The 17,818-nt window shown below is 46.4% G+C and overlaps 1 long non-coding RNA gene across 1 annotated transcript; it reads right to left on the bottom strand.

Moving 5' to 3' along the window:
- Window positions 1-1,809: 1,809 nt before the first annotated feature.
- On the bottom strand, window positions 1,810-14,625 carry LOC116629314. The gene is made up of 3 exons (XR_004298727.1): window positions 14,525-14,625; window positions 2,065-2,107; window positions 1,810-1,883 (listed from the first exon to the last, which is right to left on the bottom strand). It is a non-coding gene; the product is annotated as an uncharacterized LOC116629314 (long non-coding RNA).
- Window positions 14,626-17,818: the final 3,193 nt, after the last annotated feature.

Raw genomic sequence — 17,818 nt, 5'->3', positions numbered from 1 at the left:
CCACAATCTTATCAGATTGGATTACTGTGTCCATTGAACAAATGACATATCCGAGACTCCAGGACATACAGAGCCAGAGAGCCCCAGGGCTGGACAGAGATAGAGTCGGGATCCAACCCAGCTCAGTCCAATTCCACTCTAGCCTCTCCACCTCATGGGTCAGCAGGATCCTGCATGTTCATATAACTCCTTAGGGAAGACTCTAGTCCGAATCCCCAGGGGCACAGACTGAGGTGTCAGTGTTCTTCTGACTTGTCCCAGAGGAAGTCTGCTTGGCCCTCATCTCTAGGAAGAAGACCCTTAGCCCCTGTCTCTTCTCGGCAATCTTCTAAAAAGTTAAAATTAATGGAGACCCTACTATGTGTCAGTCACTATGCTAAGCACTTTACATGCATTATCTTCATTTCCTCATGACAAAATTGAAAAGATGACGAGACCAAGGCAGTGACTGGTCTGCTTTAGGTTAAGGCCCAAGGTCACATAACCTGCCCTCTACATGTTTTGCTTCTTCTCAATCCGAGGTCATTCACTGCCAGTGAATGTCATGGAAGACATATTCCTCATGGACTGCTGAGAAGGAACATACTCAACCCCAACCCCAGGATACTGCCCCGCAGAGCCCTAGGTGACCATCCTGGGGCATCCCCGGGGAGTTACTTGGACAATGTGGCCTCAGCTACGAATCTCTCCCAGTCTTCGTAGTCAGTCAGCAGGATGTGCAGTATCTCTAGGCTCACTATGTTCTGGAAATACACAATGGCATCATTGATAAAACTTCTGTTCTCTAGATGGAAAGAAAAAAATGAAAGGTTGTTTAGTTTTCTCTTTTTCCTGCTTCACTAAGGGATAGAGGAAACGAGGGCTTAGCTTGAGGGAACCCACATTGCTAAATCTGTGTATTTATGGATTGCTGGGGGGCAGGGAAATAGCTGAGAGCATAGGCAAGGTTATTGAGAACAATAGAATCAATTCCTGCCCCGCTTTCATGTCTCATAAGCAGGTACTTATAGTTGGGACATAGGATAAGTGCCCTGACATAGCCATAGGGGGTCAGGGGATGCTGGGGGAAGGGAGGATTCTACTTGGAGCTAACAGGTTCCAGGTAGAAGGGACAGCAACAATACTTAGGGAGGATATAAAGTGTAGCAGGCCCTGGCCCAAACCACATAAACACATTATATTTGATCTTCATAACCACATAGGGAAATATTCTCATTTTACAGGTAAGGTTAGGTAAGGCACTCCAGGTCACACAGGTGGGAGGTGGCAAAGACCAGACTGGGATCCAGGTCAGTGGCCCACTGACCATCACAGAGCAGTTAGGCTGGCAGCAGGGTGAGAACTGGAGGGAACGGCCTCTGCTGTGAAGCCCCAAAGTCATCCTTAGCCATGCTGGAGGCTTGGACAGGGCAAGAGGGCAGAAGAAGCCTCCAAGGTTGCTGGTCTACCTCCTCCCCCTGCCCTACCTCAGGACCCCTTTCTTCCCTCCTTCCCCCTCTGCTGTCCCCCACCTCCCAGTGGGCTCTCCTGGCCTCACTTCTGGGTTATTTGATGGGCAACAGGCAGGGGGAGGGAGGAAGTGAGCATCTTGGCCATGATCCTGAGAAGAAGACAGGAGGGAGGTGTCCCTACAGACCCCTGGGCTGGGGACTCCCTTTGACCCCCACTTAGGGACTCAAAGAAGCTCTTCAAGGGACTGATTCCTCTTAGGGTAACTCAGCTGGAGGCATCCCCACAATTCCAGGAATCATCCAGAGAAGTGGAAGTTGACTACCTGGGCAGAGCTCACTGGCTTCTGAGGATATGGTGCCAGCAGTGGGATCTGAGCGTTTTCGCAACAGCTCGAGTCTGCGTCCCCGCTAGAAGGAGGTGTCGCTTCACCCCTGGGGAAGAGAGAACAAATCGTGGGGTCAAATGTGAGCCAGCTGTGGCAGCAGGAAGCAGCGAGGGGCCAGGTCTCTGGTGGTTCCCTCCGGGATGGCTACCAATGCCAAAGCAGACTTTAGCTGATGTGTTTGTCGTCTACTGACTTCTGCCAGCCACTATTTAAGGAAAGTTACTCACCTCACTCCAGCTCACTCCCAAGCCAAGTCGGGGTCCTGTCGTCCTGTTGGGCCACAAGAAGAAGATAATCAGCCAGGGAGACTGCCATCTGAGAAGTTATAGAAGCAATAAAACCAAACACAGAAGAAAACATGGGAAGAAGTGTTCTGGAAATTTTGGAGGTCAGAAACATGTGTGTTTGCTAATTGATAAGAGCTAATATTGATCAAGTATCTATGACAGGCAGGGCTCCTATGTGTTCCCTCACTGAATATCCACACACACTCCATGAGGTCGGTGCTCTTGTGGCTCCCACGTTAAGGTGGAGGAAACCATCACCTGAAGTTAGTTTAGTCCAAGTTTTCACAACAGTGCTAGAGCCAGGACGTGAACCCGAGTGTCTCTGATCCAAAGCCCATGTTTGTGATGACTGTGCTCTACTCCCTTTAACATACATAAACATTTATTTATATACAGTTGACCTTTGAACAACACAGGGGTTAGGGGCGATGACCCCCATCCCCGTGCACTCAAAAATTCATGCATAACTTCTGACTTTCCCAACACTTAACTACTAATAACCTACTCTTGACTGGAAGCCTTACTGAGAACATAAACTGCTGATCAACACATAGTTTGTATGTTATATGTATTATGTCCTGTATTTTTTTTTAAAGATTTTATTTATTTATTTGACAGCGAGAGAGGGAACACAAGCAGGGGGAGTGGGAGAGGGAGAAGCAGGCTCTCCGCCGAGCAGGGAGCCAGATGCGGGGCTCGATCCCAGGTCCCTGGGATCATGACCTGACCCGAAGGCAGACGCTTAACGACTGAGCCACCCAGGCGCCCCACGTACTGTATTCTTGCAACAGAGTAAGGTAGAGAAAAAGAAAATGTTAAGAAAATCACAAGGAATGGAAAGTCCATATACAGTACTGTACATATAGTTAATGAAAAAATCTGCATAGAAGTAGATCTGTGTTGTTCAAACCTGTGTTGTTCAAGGGCCAACTGTATATGTGTTTATTTGTAAATGACTCTTCTCATTCCACAATGACGTCTTGCATCATGAACCAGGCTTTGTCTGGATCAATTTCCTGGTGCCAAAGCCTGTGTCCTCCTTGTTTCTGCAAGATACTTCGTTCCACAGGACTTGGGGTCCTGCTAGGTCCTGGCACAATCCCTACAGCCCTACTATGCATTGTCAAGCCTTCCCGATCCTGCCCCGTCCTCTCTGCTGTCCTCCCCCATCTTTAAACTTTAGACTGCTTCTAATTCTTCATCTAAATGATAGTGCAAAGAACAATCTCCTTTTTAAAACACTGCCTGCATTTGAGATTGTTTCCTTAAGATATTTCTAGAAGCAGGATGACTGGGTCAGAAGGTATCAACACGTACAAAGTTTTTCATGCCTAGAGCCACACTGTTATGAAAAAAATCATACCAATTCACATTCACACTCACAGTAGATGAGGGTGTCCTCCATTCCATTCTTACCAGTACCTCGTAGTCTTTTTTAGAAAACAGACCCTTATAGAGAGAGAATTTATTTTAGTTCTGTTGTTATCTTGCTTTGGGAGATGAAGAAAGACAGCAAATATTGATTAAGTTTAAGCATTAATATTTTAAGTTTACTTCTTTTTTAAAGTAATCTCTAGACCCAATTTGGGACTCGAACTCACAACCCCAGGGTCAAGAGTCCCATGCTTTTCCAAAGGAGCCAGGCTTTGGCACTATTTGAGGAAGGCAAAAGAGCAATTTTCAACTACCCCTCCTGAGACCTGACTGAAATTATAGTAAAGGTACTTGTAGATATGAAAATAACTAACGATGAGAGTGACTCACATTTGTGGCCTATACTCTGCATTGGTGATTGCTCTAAGACTTTACAAATAATAACCTGTCTTCTTCCAATAATCGTGGAGTTGTGTATCATTTGCATCTCTGTTTACAGATAAGGAAACTAAAGTACAGGCTACGTGATTTACCCAGAGTCAGAAATCTAGTAAGGGGTAGACTGGGTTCAAACCTGCCTGCTGGACTCAAGAACCCACACACTGACTCTCCTCATTCTGTTGCCAATGAAAAAGGAGAATGGGGCCAACAGGAGTCCAGAGGCTTAGACAAACGTTTGAAGACAGATTAGATGGAGAATTGATAGCTGAATAAAGAAGACTAGAAGGAGGTGCCATCAGAAAAACAGAGAGAGGACAAATAGGCAAGAAGAACGATCTGCTAAGCAGAACTTCGGAGAGGAAGACCAGAGATGAGAGGAAGGTAGAGGGGAAGTAGGAAGAAGGTTACCAACCCCACACCCAATCCTATATTCACAGCAGCCTAAGTCTACACCAGAAAGGGAAAAGAAGAAGGACTCTGGCATCTAGGGGGTCCTCATCCAATCACTCTACAGGGAAACCTGTCAGTCAAATTACCTCTCTCCTAAATACTAATGGGCAATCTAGGATCAGATATATAAGAAAGATAACAAGATGGAAAGGGTGGCTATGATAAATAAAAAATGACACCAGAAGTGGTGTCTGGCTGGCTCAGTCCATAAAGCCTGCAACTCTTGATCTCAAGGTCATGAGTTCAAGACCCATGGTGGGCATAGAGCTTACATTATAATAAAGCCACAATAACAAAAATCAACTGGACTTAATAAACCTTCAAAACAATGATATCAGAAGAACCATGTAATTTTGATTATAGAGAATAATGTTTTAAACCTTCAACCAGTGTCCTCAGGGAGATTAGAAAGGTGTTGTCCTCATAAAATGAGAACAGGATGCACTGAAAAGGGAAAAAAAATAATGGGACAAAAAAGAGATCTTGGGACTTAAAAAGTGATTGACTAAGAAGTCTAAGGAAAGGTTGGAAAAGTCAAGGAAAAACTTCCAGAAAATAAAACAAAAAGGTGACAGAAGAAATGGAACTAAATGGGGAATGACAAGTTACCATTTTCTATCATTTCTTAGAAAATTCCTTGAGAAAGAGCTGCAGGAAAAAAAAGTTTCTGTATTTATGGGGTGAGGTGGAGGATAATAACCAAGAAACCAGGAGACAGAAAGATATGAGGTCCAGGAAACAGGAAAATTAACATAGACAGAAAGGAATCCAAGGAATACAGCTGGGCATACTGAAGGCCAAGAGAGCAACCAGCCCAGGATGGAATAAGAAGTGAAGAGTTCTATGGGCAAAGGGGACTTGATATAATACTTATATAATGCACAGTTCAAAAGAAATTGAGGAAACGTTGAAGGCAACCTTGCAGGGGGTAAAACCATAGGCAATTAGAAAATCAGGAAAAACTAAAGCTGTACAAGAATGCATGTGCAACTGTGTTTCACAAGTTAGCTCTACAGGAAACAATACTGAAAACATCACACATATGTAAACATCTTGTTTGATTTTTAACTTCTAGAACAAAAGACACCATTTAAATATGAGAACTAAATGCACTTGTATGTAAATATGTAAATTAAAGTACATGGTAGAAGTTGGGAGGTGAAGCATTGAAGAGAGGAGGAGAATTAATATCCTTATTTTACAAAGTGGGGAGTCCAAAAATACTGGCTGCAATGGAGAAGTTAGGAAGTGAAGATGGAAGAAAAAAAGAAAAAAGAAACAAAGGTGTAAGTAAATTGCTTACGACTAGAAAGGTTTCTAATCGAGGACATAAAATCAGTGATAGGATGATATTAGGAGAATGTGCGGAGGGGTGTAAGAAATAGTATAAAAATAAGTGAAATCATTATCTGTCCTGGTAAGAAATAAATAACTCATATCAAAATTTAAAAATCAAGAGAAAGAACATTGGGGTGCATGTGCCCCTTCTTTTTACTACATCTGTATCTTTAGGGTAAATACCCAGTAGTGCAATTGCTGGGTCATAGGGTAGCTCTCTTTTCACCTTTCTGAGGAACCTCCACACTGTTTTCCAAAGTGGCTGTACCAGCTTGCATTCCCACCAACAGTGTAAGAGGGTTCCCCTTTCTCCACATCCTCTCCAACATTTGTTGTTTCCTGCCTTGTTAATTTTTGCCATTCTAACTGGTGTAAGGTGGTATCTCAATGTGGTTTTGATTTGAATTTCCCTGATGGCTAATGATGATGAACATTTTTTCATGTGTCTGTTAGCCATTCGTATGTCTTATTTGGAGAAATGTGTGTTCATGTCTTCTACCCATTTTTTAACTTGATTATTTGTTTTTTGGGTGTTGAGTTGGCGAAGTCATTTTTTTAAAATTTTATTTTATTATGTTATGTTAGTCACCATACATTACATCATTAGTTTTTGATGTAGTGATCCACGCTTCATTGTTTTCATATAACACCCAGTGTTCCATGCAGTACGTGCCCTCCTTAATATCCATCACCAAGCTAACCCATCCGCCCACCCCCCTCCCCTCTAACACCCTCAGTTTGTTTCTCAGAGTCCATAGTCCTTCATGGTTCATCTCTCCCTCCGATTTCCCCCCCTTCATTTTTCCCTTCCTTCTCCTAATGTCCTCCATGCTATTCCTTATGTTCCACAAATAAGTGAAACCATATAATTGACTTTCTCTGCTTGACTTATTTCACTCAACATAATCTCATCAACATCTGTTGATGTAAAAGTTGGGTATTCATCCTTTCTGATGGCTGAGTAATATTCCATTGTATATATGGACCACATCTTCTTTATCCATTCATCTGTTGAAGGGCATCTTGGCTCTTTCCACAGTTTGGCTATTGCAGACATTGCTGCTATGAACATTGGGGTACATATGGCCCTTCTTTTCACTACATCTGTGTCTTTGGGGTAAATACCCAGTAGTGCAATTGCTGGGTCATAGGGTAGCTCTATTTTTAATTTTTTGAGGCACCTCTACACTGTTTTCCAAAGTGGCTGTACCAGCTTGCATTCCCACCAACAGTGTAAGAGGGTTCCCCTTTCTCCACAACCTCTCCAACATTTGTTGTTTCTTGCCTTGTCAACTTTTGCCATTCTAACTGGTGTGAGGTGGTATCTCAATGTGGTTGTGATTTGAATTTCCCTGATGGCTAATGATGATGAACATTTTTTCATGTGTCTCTTAGCCATTCATATGTCTTCTTTGGAGAAGTGTCTGTTCATTTGACTTGGTTATTTGTTTTTTGGGTGTTGAGTTTGAGAAGTTCTTTATAGATCTTGGATACCAGCCCTTTATCTGTAGTGTCATTTGCAAATATCTTCTCCCATTCCGTGGGCTGCCTCTTTGTTTTGTTGACTGTTCCTTTGCTGTACAGGAGCTTTTTATCTTGACGAAGTCCCAAAAGTTCATTTTTGCTTCTGTTTCCCTTGCCTTTGGAGACGTGTCTTGAAAGAAGTTGCTGTGGCCGATGTCAAAGAGATTACTGCCTATGTTCTCCTCTAGGATTTTGATGGGTTCCTGTCTCACATTGAGGTCTTTCATCCATTTAGAGTTTATCTTTGTGTATGGTGTAAGAGAATGGTCGAGTTTCATTCTTCTGTATATAGCTGTTCAATTTTCCCAGTACCATTCATTGAAAAGACTGTCTTTTTTCCATTGGATACTTTTTCCTGCTTTGCCGAAGATTACTTGTCCATAGAGTTGAGGGTCCATATCTGGGCTCTCTATTCTGTTCCATTGATCTATGTGTCTGTTTTTGTGCCAGTACCATGCTGTCTCGGTGATCACAGCTTTGTAACATAAGCTTGAAATCAGGCAACATGATGCCCCCAGCTTTGTTTTACTTTTTCAACATTTCCTTGGCGATTTGGGGTCTTCTCTGGTTCCATACAAATTGTAGGATTGTTTGTTCCAGCTCTGTGAAAAATGCCATTAGTATTTTGATTAGGGTGGCACTGAAAGTATAGATTGCTCTGGGCAGCATAGACAGTTTAGCAATGTTTATTCTTCCGGTCCATGAGCATGGAATGTTTTTCCATCTTTTTGTGTCTTCTTCAATTTCTTTCATAAGTGTGCTGTAGTTTCTAGGGCACAGATCCTTTAACTTTTTGGTTAGGTTTATCCCAAGGTATCTTATGGTTTTTGATGTTATTGGAAATGGAATCGATTCCCTAATTTCTCTTCCCACAGTTACATTGTTAGTGTATAAGAAAGCAACTGATTTCTGTGCATTGATTTTGTATCCTGCCACATTACTGAATTGCTTTATGAGTTCTACTAATTTGGAGGTGGAGTCTTTTGGGTTTTCCACATAGAGTATCATGTCATCTGCAAAGAGAGAGAGTTTGACTTCTTCACAATAGCCAAACTGTGGAAGGAGCCGAGATGCCCTTTAACAGACAAATGGATAAAGAAGATGTGGTCCATATATATAATGGAATAATATTCAACCATCAGAAAGGATGAATACCCACCATTTGCATGGACATGGATGGAACTGGAGCGGATTATGCTACGTGAAATAAGTCAAGCAGAGAAAGACAATTATCCTATGGTTTCACTTGTATGTGGAACATAAGGAATAGCATGGAGGACATTAGGAGAAGGAAGGGAAAAATGAAGGGGGGGAATCAGAGGGGGAGACGAACCATGAGAGACTATGGACTCCAGGAAACAAACTGAGGGTTTCAGAGGGGAAGGGGGTGGGGGGATGGGTTAGCCCGGTGATGGGTATTAAGGAGGGCATGTACTGAATGGAGCAATGGGTGTTATACGCAAACAATGAATCCTGGAACACTACATCAAATGCTAATGAAGTACTGTATGGTGACTAACATAACATAAATAAATAAATAAATAAATAAATAAATAAATAAATAACATTACCAAAGCCAGAGGACAGGCATCAAAGGTGGGAGCAGGGGTCGGCAAAGAAAACATACTGCTTTTCCTCTTCTGTGTAAAGAAACATGTATAGAATATCTCTAAAGTTCATAGAAGGGTCTATGATTATTACTAAATACAAAAGCTAAAGAAAAAGATACATTGTTTTGCATACAAACAATGTATGCAAAACAATGTATGCAGTTTCTGGGTCCTACCCTAATGCAGAGGCATTCAATAGATATGCTGAGCCAAAAAAGAAAAAAAAAAAATAAACAGTATATTAAGCTACTTAATTTTGGTTCAGAATTTCAGAGTATACTTTGGTAAAAACACAATAATTTTATTAAGAATCTTGTCCTTCATCTTTCACTAGCTATTTTGTAATAGGCATTAACGTTAGCCTTAAATTTATTGTACATTTTTAATTCAGGTTAGAATTTGTGTGTGTGTGTGTAAAAAGGTTTTGAATTCAAATTTAAATATTTTTATTGCCAGAAAGGTCAGTAAATATACCTAATAAAAAAACCCTTCTATCACTGGCCTGCTTGGCTGGCTCAATCAGTAGAGCATGTCTCTTGATTTTGGGGTTGTGAGTTCAAACCCCATGTTGGGTGTACAGATTACTTAAAAAGAAAACCTTTAAATAATAATAATAATAATAATAATAATAATAAAAATCAAGAGAAAGAAATTAGCTATTGTGGTTGATGACTACCTGCTTTGCACCAGGCACCGTTCTAAGCACTTTGTATGCATTAACTCATGAATTAGTTCTCACCATGACTCTGCAAGAAAAGGAACTGAAGCTCAGAAAGGTTAAGTAATTTATCCAAAGCACCCAGCTAGTGCCAGAGCCAGAATTCAAATCCAACTCCCTGTCTCCAGAGCCTACACTTTCACTGACTATTCTGTCTCCCAGTGTAAGAATATCATTTAAAGATACTGATTAACCACCTAAAGAAAAAGCAACAAATTAAAAGTGATCGCTTTTAATTGGGAAAGGGGGTGTGCAGAGCCCTCGGTACTAATTGATTTGGTTTAACCATATGCACTTATTACTTTGATTTCTTTTTTAATTTTAAGAAAGCGGTAGTCGTGTTATAGCAGTGAGTAAGAGCTAACTGCAATAATGGGTTGGTTTCTGGCACTACCATTTGAAAGATGATGGGAGCAGTTGGATCAAGTGCCCATAAGAAATAAGCCTGACTCCTGATGTGACAATTGTCATCGTGGGAGAAATCTTGGTGGTTGATGAAAGTAAGTTGTCTAAGAAAAGTGGGATGATTTTAACAAGTAAAAAAGGTGTAATTTAAAAAAAAAAAAGAAAAGTGGGATGATAACATAGGTTAAACTAGACTAATCAGAATGAACTCCACCCTTCCACAGATATATGTTCTAGCAATGCCTTGCCCACTCACATAGGCACCCATGGGTTTTTCTCCACTCAAAGGTAGCAAGACTCCTTGGAGGGAGACTGAATTCCACGGGCCTTCAATATCTCCTCTTCCAGAAGGAAAGGATGCTTCAGGCATGTTCAGAGCAGGGCTCAATAGGGCACCCACTGGTAATCCTACCAAATTACATAGAATAATAATGATAATTGATAAGGATTATTAAGATCATGTTTAATTGGGTCAGGCTGAGTCGGTGAAAGGCCGTGAGTTCCTAATAATGTTCAAAGGAGAAGAGCTGAGACAAAGTATATACAAAAGACAAAAAGTTGTAATGCAAAAAAGAGTTAGTGTAATGGGGATTGTTTGTTAATTAATCCTAATAAGAAGGGGAGTCTTTTTTAATAAAGATTTTATTTATTTATTTGAGAGAGTTAAAAAGAGAGAGAGAGAGCATGAACGAGGGGAAGGAGAGGGAGAAACAGGCTCCCCACTGAGCAGGGAGCCCAATGTGGGGCTCGATCCCAGGACCCCTGGAGCATGACCTGAGCCAAAGGCAGAGCTGCCCAGGCGCCCCAAGAAGGGGAGTCTTAATACATATGGGCATTTTTCCTTCTGTTTCTTTATATGACTGTTTATAAGGGAGAGAAAGAAAAAAGAAGAGGCCCGGACATTGGCAGGCCAGCCTGGCACTCACACCAGCCGGTGCTCTTCTCTGTTGGACATAAATAATCTCACTGAATACCACCCTCAGACAAGGTTACTCTGAGACCATGACAAAGGGAGCAGGGCAAGGCCACTTCATAGTTTCCTCTAACCACAAAAGCAAGGTCTCTGCGCCACCCACAAAACACCAAACGCTCCGTCTCTTGGCCAAAAGAGAATGGCTGTTATTTCTTTTTCTTTTCTTTTCTTTTCAAGATTTTATTTATTTATTTGACAGAGAGAGAGAGAGAGAGCACAAGCCGGGGGAGGGCAGAGGCAGAGGGAGAAGCAGACTCCCCGCTGAGCAGAGAGCCTGACACGGGGCTTGATCCCAGGACCCTGAGATCATGACCTGAGCCGAAGGCAGATGCTTAACCAACTGAGCCACCCAGGTGCCCCTTTTTTCTTTCTTTTAACTTAAATTCAATTAATTAACATATAATGTATCATTATTCAGAGGTAGAGGTCAGTGATTCATCAGCCGTATATAATACCCAGTGCTCATTACATCACGTGCCTCCTTAATGTCCATCACCCAGTTACCCCATCCCCTGCCCCCCAGAAACCCTCAGTTTGTTTCCTATGATTAAGAGAGTTTCTTATGGTTTGTCTCCCTCTCTGATTTTGTCTTGTTTTATTTTTCCCTCTCTTCCCCTATAATCCTCTGTTTTGTTTCTTAAATTCCACATATGAGTGAGATCGTATGATAATTGCTACTATAAACATGGGGGTGCAGATGCCCCTTCGGATCACTTCATCTGTATCTTTGGGGTAAATCCCTAGTAGTGCAGTTGCTGGGTCGTAGGTTAGCTCTATTTTCAACCTTTTGAGGAACCTCCATCCTGTTTTCCAGAGTGGTTGCACCAGCTTGCATTCCCACCAGCAGTGTAAGAGGGTCCCCCTTTCTCTGTATCTTCACCAACATCTGTCCTTTCCTGACTTGTTCATTTTAGCCATCCATGTCCATCTGCTGATCTTTACTCTTAGCCTTGGTCTTGACAACACAATGGTTCTCATGACCTTTGCTACATTCCTGCCCACCAGTTCCCATGCAACTTCAACCTCCTCCAAGGCCACTTGCAGCACCCTCCCCCTGCGGCCTCTCATCTTAGGACCTGGATTCAGGAATATGTTTTCTGGGAGCCTTTGCAGTGAGGGGTGACTGTACAACCCAGTCTTGGCCAACAAGACACAAGGGAAGTCAGTTTAGGGGTCCCGGGGGCCTTCCTGCTGTAAGGCACAGTGGGGAGAGGAGAGTTGGCTGGCCCCTTTCTCTTTCTTCTGCTTGGAATGTCACATGACCCGGGGGGTGAGCGAGGAGCCAAATGACACCAAGAAGCACAAGGACCAAGAGCAAACGCAGAGAGCAGGACGAGTGAGCGGGCAGAAAGAGCCGGACCCTGGATGACACCAAACCTTTGCAAATGTGTCTGCACTCTCGGTCCCATCCTTCCTGTCCTCTGCTATTCTTTTCCAGCCCTGACCCTCATCTTGGGCCTCAGCTGGGTTTGATGCTGGACAATGCTCCCTCCTGCTTGATTAGTACCCGGGGTGTCCCTGGCTAGCCTGCAGATTGGTCAGTTCCCAGCAAGGCTGGCAGGAGGAGAAGGAGGGAAGCCCGCCCCTGCCTACCTGCATGGCCCACACAGGACACGGAGCCCTCCCATCCCCACCGGCTCTGTCTAAGCTCTCCAGAGGCAGCAGAACACAGATTCTCACCAAAGCATCTCCCTGCAAGCAGCTGCAGACATCCTCCTTGGGCAGGGGAAGGGGAGCCTAAGACAGGATCAGGTTCACACTCAGCATGGCGTCCACCCCGGGCTCCCTAATGCTCCCGCTCCTATCTTCCTCACTGCTCCCGCCCGGCCTCCATGTTGCCTTGGTCCAGTCATCCTCAAAGACCCCTCACTTCCCTGCTTCTTTTATTTTTTCTTTTTTAATGTTTATTTTATAGGCTCCATGCCCAACGTGGACCTTGAACTCACATAGGGCCCTGAGATCCAGAGTCAAAGGCTCTACCTACTAAGCCAGCCCAGCGCCCCTCCTTGCTTCTGATCACACCTCAGCCTCCAGCCCTTTGCTTGGCTGCTCCGTCCCCCTGGAATGCCTTTCCCCACCTTCCTCACCTTGTAAAAGTTTACCTGTGCTTAGAGGCCCAGCTCAACCGCTGCCTCCCTGCAGCCTGCCCCCACTGACTCTCTGCGCTCCCCTTGAATGTGCACTGTCCTGACTGCGGTCCTCTGTGTGTTCTCCTCTGTTGGACTCTGAGCCCTGGCGGGGGCCTGTCTATTCCCTCCCGCACCTCCTGCTCCAGGGCCTCCCGGGGTACCCGCTGCCCCTGCTCTCCAGCCCATAGCCGGGCTCAGATCCGGGGGCTGGCAGCACAGCACTCCCCAGCTTCACTCACCGATGAGCAATCCCACTTGTTTTCTTATCTGTCTTGATGAAAAGCTCATGCTGGCCGAGAACAAATAAGACTATGCCTCAGATTTCACACGAATTACCCTCCTGATTTAATGTGCTTTGGACAGTTCTATCAGATTTGTGGGAGTTTCCATGTATTTCCTCATGTCTCCGTACTCCAGCCATAATATTTTTTATATGAGGAGAAAGAGGAAGAGGAAACTGCAGGAAAACATGGTCCTGGTACCTGAGCCTTAGCAGGACTTTCCAAAGCCTCCCCTCCCCCAGGGTGGCCAGGCCAGGTGTGGATGTCAGGCCCAGCTCCCTCCACCCTCACCTCACTTTTGTTTGCTAACTGCTGCCAGGAACTTTGGGGGAGAAGGGTGGGGGTCATTTCCTTAGTGCACTGCAGGCTTCTTTGAAGTCTTAAGAAAAGCCGGGTTTCTGTGGATTGTAGCCGGCACCAGTTAAAGATGTCTTGAGAAGGAGAAGAAGAGGAGGAAGAAGAAGGAGGAGGAGGAGGAGAAAGAGAAGGGGAAACAGAGGAGAAGCAGAAGCAGAAAAAGAAGAATAGGAGGAGGAAGGGGGGAGGAGGAGGAAGAGAAGGAAAAACCAAAAGGCTTGTACAAAATCAATCAATTAATCAATAACTCCCAACAGGACCTAAATGTAAGCTAGAAAGAAAAAGCCACAAATATCCTGGAAAAAATATTTAAAAAATAATAATTTTGAGCTGGAGAAACCTTTTAAGCAAGATGCAAATCCCAGAGGCCATAAAAGGAAAGTTCAGTTATCTGACCTCTTAAACATTAAAAATTGTAGCGGAGGGCGCCTGGGTGGCTCACTTGTAAAGCGGCTGCCTTCGGCTCAGGTCATGATTTGGGGTCCTGGGATCGAGTCCGGCATCGGGTCCTTGCTCAGCAGGCAGTCTGCTTCTCCCTCTCCCCCTGCTCCTCCTCTCTTTCTATCTCTCTCAAATAAATAAATAAACTCTTAAAAAATAAGTACATAAAAATAAAAATTGCAAAGGACACCATGAACAGAGTCAGACTAGAGCCAGAGGCCAGGAGCAGCACCCTCCAAACTTAGAGCAGACAAAAGCTGAGTTACACAGAACACGACAAATCCTATGAATCAACATAAAAAGACTGAAAGCAAGTTCTTAAGATATGTGACCAAAGAATCCCCAGCGTAGGGACTCACCCAGAGTCACGGAGTCCACGGTGGGCGCAGGCAGGGCCGAAGGGTAGACCGGGCTTTGTGACGCAAGTGTTTGGGGAGAAATGTGACTTTAACAATCCAAAGCCTTCTAGGTTTACTTCTGCTGGTGGAAACACACAGCTTTAAGCTCCCCTCCTTATCATCCACCCCAGCACTCTACAGTTTTGTGTTTTCAGATTCAAAGCCTGGAGCACGCTACCGCGTGGCCCTCCTCACTTCTGGCCATTCTCTTCCTGCTGTAGGCACACAGGCCTGCCTCTTCACTTCCTGCCCTACAGCGGGTGGAACACAGGGCCCGGGTGGGGGACAGGGAGCAAAGCCCAGACATCTCCCTGCTCTATCTCCCTGCTCTGTCTCCTGGTCACGGTCACGGTCATGGCACCCTGGGCCAGTCACTCCCTATCAGGCCCTCAGTTTCCCTGCAGGGCCTGGCACTGAGCAGACACTCAGAGACACTGTGGGCAACACAACCCTGAGTCCTTGTATCTCAAAAGACAACGTGAGCCTTTGCATCTCAACAGAAACCCTTTGCTGGTCAGCCTGGCAGCCTCACCCTGGGGTACCCAGAGGCTCTGACTCACCTGCCCTCCTCCCCCTGCTCTGCATCCTCCCAATTCCCCAAAGGGATGAGCACACCAACATCAGCCTTCCTTCTGGGGTAGCCTGCTCAGGTCGCAGGCAGTCTGGAACCCGGGCTGGGCAGGGCCTCCATCCTTCTCCACTGTTTTGGGGCACAGGGAGAGGGGGGAAGCCGCCAGACAAACCCGGGTTCAAATCCGGGCTGTACCCCTGCTTACCTTGGAACCTGGGGCTGGAGCTTCAGGTTCACCCTCATCTACAAAATCGAGACAACACGGGATCTTTCCTTAAAGAGCTGTATGGAGGGTGAGTAGATGGGCAGGGGCCCCTACCCTCCCAGCTTACCCAGGGATCTTCCTATGACTGAGCTGAAGCACATCCAGTGGTTCTTAGCTGTGAGGACCCCGCTATGAGTCTGTGCAGTAACCACACCTCGGGGCCCAAATACGTCTGGGACCTGAAGGGGAAACTGAAAGCAGCCTGTGATGAAACCACACACCTGGGCGGGGCTGGTCCAGTCGTCCTACCCACCCTCAGCTGTCCTGACTCCCTCAAAGAACCTTCTAGGTCCTCTGCTCTGCCCTTCCTGCCACTGATAGACTGTGGGACCCTCAGCAAATGACTCCCCGCCACAGACCCCCCCGGTGGCTTGTTCCCAGCCCCCTCCTCTCTGTCCCTCCCACCTCACTCCCCGGCATGCCTGCCTTATTCAACTTCCTGTCCCCAAACACACCAGGTGCTCACAGCAGACTTGCCATGTTGCAGCCACTCAATGCCACACCCACGTGGCTTCTAGGCATTTGCTGATGCAGATCCTTCTGCCAGGAGCACGTGCTCCTACCACCAGGAAAAATCATGCTCATACTTCAAAGCCCAAATCGAGCATCACCTCCTCTCAGAAGCCCCCCAGCACCCTCCCTGGCAGAGTCCCTGTGCCCTACTCTGCTCCCACGGCACCTGGGTGAGGGGCTGAAATCCCCTGCTGGGGACACCATGTCCGTGTCTTCCCCCCACCCCTTTGGATCTAATCAGGTCTCTCTAGCCTTGTCCCGGATGTCAGGACAGCCCCAGGAGGCCCGCCCTTGGTGGCCGAGTGCTATTTGCAAGGATGTAGACGTTTGCGGGAGAGGGCTCAGGAAACACTGCTGTTTTCTACCCCGCTCGTTTCTGCTTGACGACAGATCGCTTTCTCTTTAAAGGAGGACTTTTCTAGGAAGGCTAGCGTCAGGAAACAGCAAATGGAAACAGCCAGCGAGGCCTCCCTCCCGCGTGGGCCCCGAGCAGAGCAGCCGCCGTGGACAGAGCTGAGTGTGCGCCAGGCGCCGAGCGGGCCCCGTCCACGCAGCCCCGTCTGGTTCCCACAGCGGCCTGAGGAGATACCTGCCCCCTGCACAGATAGAGACGCTGTGGGGAAAGGGTCCCACGGCTTGTGAGATGTGCAGCAGCTGGACGGCTGTGGGCTTTGCCCCTGTGCACACGGAAGCCAACCTGACCCTTCCATCCGGGCAAATGTCCCCGGGGCATCGAGGCTCCTCCCCCAGCTTGTGAGGGAGGGACAGAGTGATGGAATGATGACATAAGAATCGCACCCATGGTTTGTGATGATCACCCTGTGGGTGGGCTGGGAGCTCGGGCTGAATTTGCAGATGGGGAAAGCCAGGTGAGGGGACAGGTGGTGGCTTTGGTCCAGCAACTCAGGGAAGGAGCCAAAACTCAAGGCCACGTTGACATTGTGCCCTCTGACACTTGGTTAAAGTACTATTTTGTCCACCTCTCCTTCTTTGGTTACTTCTTGGTCATTTTTTTCTGTAACCTCCCTTCCTCCTGAGTCTTCTCCCTTTCCCAAGCACGCCTGACACCCGATGAAAGCACTGTGAGATGCAGAACGCGATGCAGTGTCCATAGGACCTGCGGCCCGAAGGTCTAATGCCCATGCAGAATGGCCTCCGGACATCGACGGGCTCCAGGAACACAGCCCCGCGGTGGAGCAACCAGGATGGGGCTGCAGACACGTCAGGTGAGGATTAGGCATCTTTGGACTGCAGGGACAAGTGCCGAGTCCACCCCACTTGGGGACCCTAAAGATCTAGTGACTATAAAATATGGCTCCACTTGACCCCCAACGATCCCAAGAAAAGTCACCCAGGATGACCACAGCTCCAGAGTCGGGGGTCTCGGCAAAATCTTTGGTCAATAAGCCATTTCAGCCCACTGGGAAGGCAACCCCACCTCAGTGGGAAAGTCACCCTCACATTGCTGAGGGAGGAGTCTGGCAGACGCCTCAGCATCATCAGGTGGAAGCTGGGAGAGTCAGCAGATGGGGGGGGAACAGAACCAGCACCCCCCCCCCAGTCTCTCCATCCCAGGGGGACGTGGGCTTGGCTCACATGCTGGACCTTATGACTTGTGTTTCAGAGCAGGGACCCCACCTCCTGGGTCTCCCTTTGTCTAGGGACAGTGGGGGGTGGCTGGGAACTGGACATAAGACAGCGGGGACTTCTGAAGTCATCAGAGTGGCTGGCGGAGACAGACATCTAAGGGGATTGCATCCACGCTGACGGCGCCTGGTCACTCGTGGGACGTGGCTGGGAGCCACGGGTCGGGCTCACTTGCGACCAGGCTGCCAGCATCACAGTGGACAACGCTATTTGTCTTTGCTCAGATCGGTGGTCAAATCCTTCCCTGAGTAGCAATTGT

Source organism: Phoca vitulina, unplaced genomic scaffold (assembly GCF_004348235.1).
Source record: "Phoca vitulina isolate PV1807 unplaced genomic scaffold, GSC_HSeal_1.0 scaffold594, whole genome shotgun sequence".
NCBI lineage: Eukaryota > Metazoa > Chordata > Mammalia > Carnivora > Phocidae > Phoca > Phoca vitulina.
Note: the sequence above shows the minus strand (reverse complement) of the source record. Positions and strands in the feature narration are given on the sequence as shown.